The sequence below is a fragment of the Phacochoerus africanus genome, chromosome 4 (assembly GCF_016906955.1).
Source record: "Phacochoerus africanus isolate WHEZ1 chromosome 4, ROS_Pafr_v1, whole genome shotgun sequence".
Classification (NCBI taxonomy): Eukaryota; Metazoa; Chordata; class Mammalia; order Artiodactyla; family Suidae; genus Phacochoerus; species Phacochoerus africanus.
The window spans coordinates 71,281,763-71,288,617 of record NC_062547.1 but is presented as its reverse complement, the minus strand read 5'-3'; positions in this window follow the sequence as shown (position 1 = coordinate 71,288,617).

Below are 6,855 nucleotides of genomic sequence, written 5' to 3'. Positions count from 1 at the left end.
GGAAAAGAATATTTTCAAAAAAATAATGTGATGGTATGGAGATTCCCTAAAAAACTTAAAATAGAGCTACCAAATGATCCAGCAATCCCACTCCTGGGTATATATCCAGACAAAACCATAATTTAGAAAGAAATATGTACCCCAACATTCACTGCAGCATTATTTATACTAGCCAAGACATGGAAGCAACCTAAATGTCCATCATCAGAGGAGTGGATAAAGATGTGGTACAGGAGTTCCCATTGTGGCTCAGCAGTAACAAACCCAACTAGTATCCAAGAGGATGTAGGTTTGATCCCTGGCCTTGCTCAGTGGATTAAGGATCCCGTATTGCTGTGGATGAAGCATAGGCCGGCAGCTGCAGATCTGATTCGACCCCTAACCTGGGAACTTCCATATGCCACACATGTGGCCCTAAAAAGACAAAAATAAAATAAAATAAAATAAAAATAAGCAAATGTGGTACAAATACATGATGGACTATTACTTAGCCATAAAAAAGTGAAATAATTCCATTTGCAGCAACATGGATAGACCTAGAGGTTATCATACTAAGAAAAGTCAAAGACAAATATCATATGACATCACTTATATGTAGAATCTAAAAAAATGATACAAATGATGATTATTATTATGAGTGGAATTAACATATATACACTACTGTATATAGAAAATGGAGGAGTTCCCGTCGTAGCGCAGTGGTTAACGAATCCAACTAGGAACCATGAGGTTGCGGATTCGGTCCCTGCCCTTGCTCGGTGGGTTAAGGATCCGGCGTTGCCGTGAGCTGTGGTGTAGGTTGCAGACGCGGCTTGGATCCCGGGTTGCTGTGGCTCTGGTGTAGGCAGGTGGCTACAGCTCCGATTCAACCCCCAGCCTGGGAACCTCCATATGCCGTGGGAGTGGCCCAAGAAATAGCAAAAAAAGACAAAAAAAAAAGAAAATGGAGAACCAACAAGGACCTACTGTGTATCACAGGCAACCCTACTCAATTCTGTAATCACCTACATTGGGAAAGAATATGGGAAAGAATATATATATGAGATATGAGTCACTTTGCTGTATACCCGAAACTAACACAACATTGTAAATTATACTCAAATAAGTTTAAAAAATAAAACAAAATAATTGCCAAAAAACTAAAAGCATAAAGAGAAATGGCTATTTCAAGAAATTTTTTAGAAGTTATACATATGTATAACTGAATCACTTTGCTGTAGAGCAGAAATGAACACAACATCATAAATCAACTATACTTCAATTTGGGAGTTCCCATCGTGGCTCAGTGGTCAAAGAAACCGACTAGGAACCATGAGGTTTTGGGTTCGATCCCTGGCCTCGCTCAGTGGGTTAGGGATCTGGCATTGCCGTGAGCTGTGGTATAGGTCACAGATGTGGCTCAGATCCCGCGTTGCTGTGGCTCTGGCGTAGGCTGGCAGCTACAGCTCTCATTGGACCCCTAGCCTGGGAACCTCCATATGCCTTGGGTGTGGCCCTAGAAAAGACAAAAAAAAAAAAAAAAACACTATACTTCAATTTAAAAAAATAATAAATTTAAATGTGAGATATAATACACATTTTAGTCTGCTAGGGTTGCCAAAACAAAGTAATATAGACTGGGGAGCTTAAACAATAAATATTTGTTTTTCTCACAGTTCTGCTGCCTGGAAGTCCAAGATCAAGCAAGATGTTCGCAGGGCTGGTTTCTTTCAAGGCCTCTCTCTTTGGCTTGCACTGTGTCCTCACATGGTCCTACTCTGAGTCTGCATCCCTGGTGTCACTCAAGATTGTGCAGACTTCCTCTGCTTATAAGGACACCAGATTAGATCAGGACCCACCCAAATGGCTTCGTTTTATTTTTATTCATTTATTTATTTACTTATTTATTTATGCTTTTTAGGGCCACACCAGTGGCATATGGAAGTTCTCAAGCTAGGGGTCAAATCAGAGCTGCGGCGTCAGCCTACGCCACAGCAACATGGGATCTGAGCCGTATCTTCAACCTATGCCACCACTTGTGGCAATGCCAGATCCTTAACCCACTGAGCAAGGCCAGGGATTGAACTAGCATCCTCATGGATACTAGTCAGGTTCATTGGCACTGAGCCACTGCAGGAACTCCCAAATGGTTTTAATTTAACTACCTCTCCAAAAGCCTCATCTCCAATTACAGCCATATTTTGAAGTATTGGGAGTTGGGGCCTCAACATATAAATCGGGAGGGGACACAATTGAGCACCCATAAAAATACACAAACAGGAGTTCCCGCTGTGGCACACCAGGATCCATGGCATCTCTGCAGCACTAGAAAGCAGGTTGGATCCCCAGGCCAGCACAGTGGGTTAAAGGATCCAGAGGTGCTGCAGCTGCTGGTATCTGATCCCTGGCTCAGGAATTCCATATGCTGCAAGGCAGGCAAAAAACAAAAACAAACCAAAAAACCATAAAATTCACTGACTTAAAATGTCCACTTCAATGGTTCTTAGTATATTCACAGATATGTGCAACCATCACTAGAGTCAATTTGAGAGCATTCTCATGAGCACAAAAAGAACCCCCATATCCTTCAGCTACCACCCTCTTAACCCCCAGCCCTATTCAACCACTAATCCCCTTCTACTTCTAACAACTTACATATTCTGGATATTTCATGTAAATAGAATCATACACGAAGTAACTTTTTGCTTCTGGCTTCTTAGACTTTATTTTTAGGGTCACATCTGTGATACATAGAAGTTCCCAGGCTAGGGGTTCAATCGGAACTACAGTCACCAGCCTACACCACAGCCACAGCAATGCGAGATTCAAGCCATGTCTGCAACCCATACCACAGCTCACAGCAACGCCAGATGCTTAACCCACTGAGCCAGGCCAGGGATCGAACCTGTATCCTCATGGATCCTAGTTGGGCTCATTAACTGCTGAGCCACAAAACTCCATGGCGTCTTAAACTTTGCATAATTTAAGTTTTTTGAAGTATAGTTATAGTTTTAATATAGTTATAGTAGTTTCAGTATTATTTTTTGAAGTATAGTTTTGCAACTATACCTCAAAAAAGTTTAAGGTTTTTTGAAGCATAGTTTTAAGTTTTTTGTGATAATTTCTGCTGTACAACAAAGTGACCTAGTCATACATATTCTCTCTCAGATTCTTTTACCACATAGGTTATCACAGAATATTGGGTAGAGGTCTCTGTGCTATACAGCAGGTCCCTGTTGGTCAGTCACTCCATATACCTAAGTGTGCATATGCCAGTCCCAACCCCCCAGTCCATTCCTCCCACCCCGCAACAGTCTCCTTTGATAACCACAAGTTTTTCAAAGTACGCGGGAGCGGCCCAAGAAATAGCAAAAAGACCAAAAAAAAAAAAAGATTCAGTCATGTTGCAGCCTGTGTCAGAGCTTCATTGCTTTTTTTTTTTTTTGGTCTTTTGTCTTTTGTTGTTGTTGCTATTTCTTGGGCCGCTCCCACGGCATATGGAGGTTCCCAGGCTAGGGGTTGAATCGGAGCTGTAGCTGCCGGCCTACGCCAGAGCCACAGCAACGCTGGATCCGAGCCGCGTCTGCAACCTACACCACAGCTCATGGCAACGCCGGATCGTTAACCCACTGAGCGAGGGCAGGGACCGAACCCGCAACCTCATGGTTCCTAGTCGGATTCGTTAACCACTGCGTCACGACGGGAACTCCTTCATTGCTTTTCATGGCTGACTTATAGCCCATGGAAAAGCCCCACGTTTCTTTATTCATTCCTCCACTGATGGGCACATGGATTGGTTCCAGCTTTTGGCGCTAAGGATTGGACTGCTGTGAACATTTGCATGCAACAAGCATCTTTTGAATAAATGAATAATGTTTTGTAAATTAACCCAAAGAACTGCATAAAAGTAGAAATTTCAGACTATAACAAGAGAGCAGAAGAAAATATCTGGGAGTTCCCTTCATGGCTCAGCGGTTAACAAACCTGATTAGGATCCATGAGGATGCAGGTTTGATCCCTGGCCTCACTCAGTGGGTTAAGGATCCGGCATTGCCGTGAGCTGTGGTAGGTCCCAGATTCGGCTCAGATCCCGCGTTGTTGTGCCTGTGATGTAGGCCAGCAGTGTAGCTCTGATTCGACCCCTAGCCTGGGAAACTCCATATCCATATGCTGCAGGTACAGCCCTAAAAAGACCAAAAAAAAAAAAAAAAGAAAAAGAAAATAGGAGTTCCCGTTGTGGCACAGTGGTTAACGAATCCGACTAGGAACCATGAGGTTGCAGGTTCGATCCCTGCCCTTGCTCAGCGGGTTAACGATCCGGCGTTGCCGTGAGCTGTGGTGTAGGTCGAAGACGCGGTTCAGATCCTGCATTGCTGTGGCTCTGACGTAGGCTGGCAGCTACAGCTCCAATTCGACCCCTAGCCTGGGAACCCCCATATGCCATGGGAGCGGCCCAAGAAATGGCGAAAAGACAAAAAAAAAAAAAAAAAAGAAAAAAGAAAATATCTGAAGGATACTTTTTTTCCCAAGTATGGGATTTATGTTTTGTTTTTTGAGGAAGAACAAACCAGTTCCACACTAATACAAGTTAACACAAGTGTTATTTCAGAAGAAACTGAACCTACACATTGCTGTAATTAAGCCAGTTTGGTAAAAATCCAAACTGAAAAACATAGTCTAACTTAAGCCAGAAGCTTTCAAGTAGATAAATCACTTCTTTAAAAAGGGATCTTGGAGTTCCTGTCGTGGCGCAGTAGTTAACGAATCTGACTAGGAACCATGAGGTTGCAGGTTCAGTCCCTGGCCTTGCTCAGTGGGTTAAGGATCTGGCGTTGCAGTGAGCTGTGGTATAGGTCACAGACTCGGCTTGGATCCTGAGTTGCTGTGGCTCTGGCGTAGGCCAGCTGCTACAGCTCTGATTCGACCCCTAGCCTCGGAACCTCCATATGCTGTGGGGGCAGCTCAAGAAATGGTAAAAAGAGGAAAAAAAAAAAGGGGGGGGGGATCTTCTGGGAGTTCCTGTTGTGGCTCAGCGGAAAACAAATCTGACTAGTATCCATGAGGATGCAGGTTTGATCCCTGGCCTCGCTTAGTGGGTTAAGGATCTGATGTTGCCGTGAGCTGTGGTGTAGGTCGCAGACACGGCTTGGATCTGGTGTTGCTGTGGCTGTGGTGTAGGCTAGCAGCTGTAGCTCCAATTTAACCCTTAGCCTGGGAACACCCATATGCCGCATGTGTGGCCCTAAAAAGCAAAAAATAAAAATAAGGAATTTGTTAAAAACAAACAAAAACCTAAATCAGGGCACACTTGCCTCTGCTGAAAACCTGCCAAAGGCTCCCCCTCTCACTACATACCCTTTGTGCCCCGCATCCCCACCTGGCCACCTCTGCCATTAAATCTTATGACCTCTCCCCAGCCCACTTCCTACACCTCCTGTTTCCAGAACCTATTGCTGCCTCGGGGCCTTTGCATTGGAAGATGTTTCTGCTTCCACCTAATATGGTCAAGAGAGGTTTTTAGTCCCCAGAGCAGCACTGTCTGACAGCCATGTACTGGTTAGTTAGTTGATCATCTGTCCCTTACTCTACCTTTGCATCATGGGGGAGGGGGTTTTGTTTTGTTCAAGGCCAAGTCTCTGACAGCTATAACAATGCCTGGCTCAAGGAATGTTTGTTCTCCTCCACAGATTAACCTACATATGGGATGCAATCCCAGAGCCCAACTAAACATTGTATGAGACACCAAAAAGCTCAGGAAAAAAAGCTTCAGGTGGTGGTTGTACAACATTATGGACAAGCTAAATGCCACTGCATTGGTTTCTTTTTCTTTTTTTTTCTTTTTTTTTGTCTTTTTGCCATTTCTTGGGCCGCTCCCATGGCATATTGGGGTTCCCAGGCTAGGGGTCGAATTGGAGCTGTAGTGCCAGCCTACGCCAGAGCCACAGCAGCGCAGGATCCGAGCCGCGTCTGCGACCTACACCACAGCTCACGGCAACGTCGGATCGTTAACCCACTGAGCAAGGGCAGGAATGGAACCCGCAACCTCATGGTTCCTAGTCGGATTCGTTAACCACTGCACCACGATGGGAACTCCCCTGCATTGGTTTCTTTTTCTTCTTCTTTTTTTTTTTTGTCATGCCGCTTAATGTGGAATCTCAGTTCCCAGACCAGGAATTGAACCTGGGCTGCAGCGGTAAAAGAGCTGAGTCCTAACCACTAAGCCACCAGGGAACTCCTGACTTGTTCATTTTTAAATGATTATTTTTTCCATTACATGAATTTCGCTTCAATAGTAATTTTTAAAGAGATGGTGATATACCATGCACACCTGCTGGGACGGCTAAAATTAAAGACTGACCACATTGGGTGATGCCAAGGCTGTGAAGGGACAAGAATATATACATTGCTGCGAGAGGGGCAGTAAGGGTACATTCACTTTGGAAAACATTTCACTTTGGAAAACACACCTACCATATAATGCAACCACTCCAATCATGGGCACTTTACCAGAAAGAACTAAAAGCAAATGAACACATTTATCCATAACTATTCACAGCAGCTTTCTTCGCAATAAACAAAAACTGGAGGGAGTTCCCTGGTGGCTCAGTCAGTTAAGGATCAGGCGTTGTCTCTGTGGCTCAGGTTTGTTCCCTAGCAAGGGAAATTCCACATGCCTCAGGAGCAGCCAAAAAAAACAAACAAAATTGGAAACCACCTAGAGATCCATCACAGAGAAAGTGGGCAAATCGACATGGGACAGCCGTACAGTAGACTACAGCTCGGCCATAAAAGTGGGCTCAGAGTTCCTACTGTGGAGCAGCGGAAACGAATCCGACTAGGAACCATGAGGTTGCGGGTTCAATCCCTTGCTGTGAC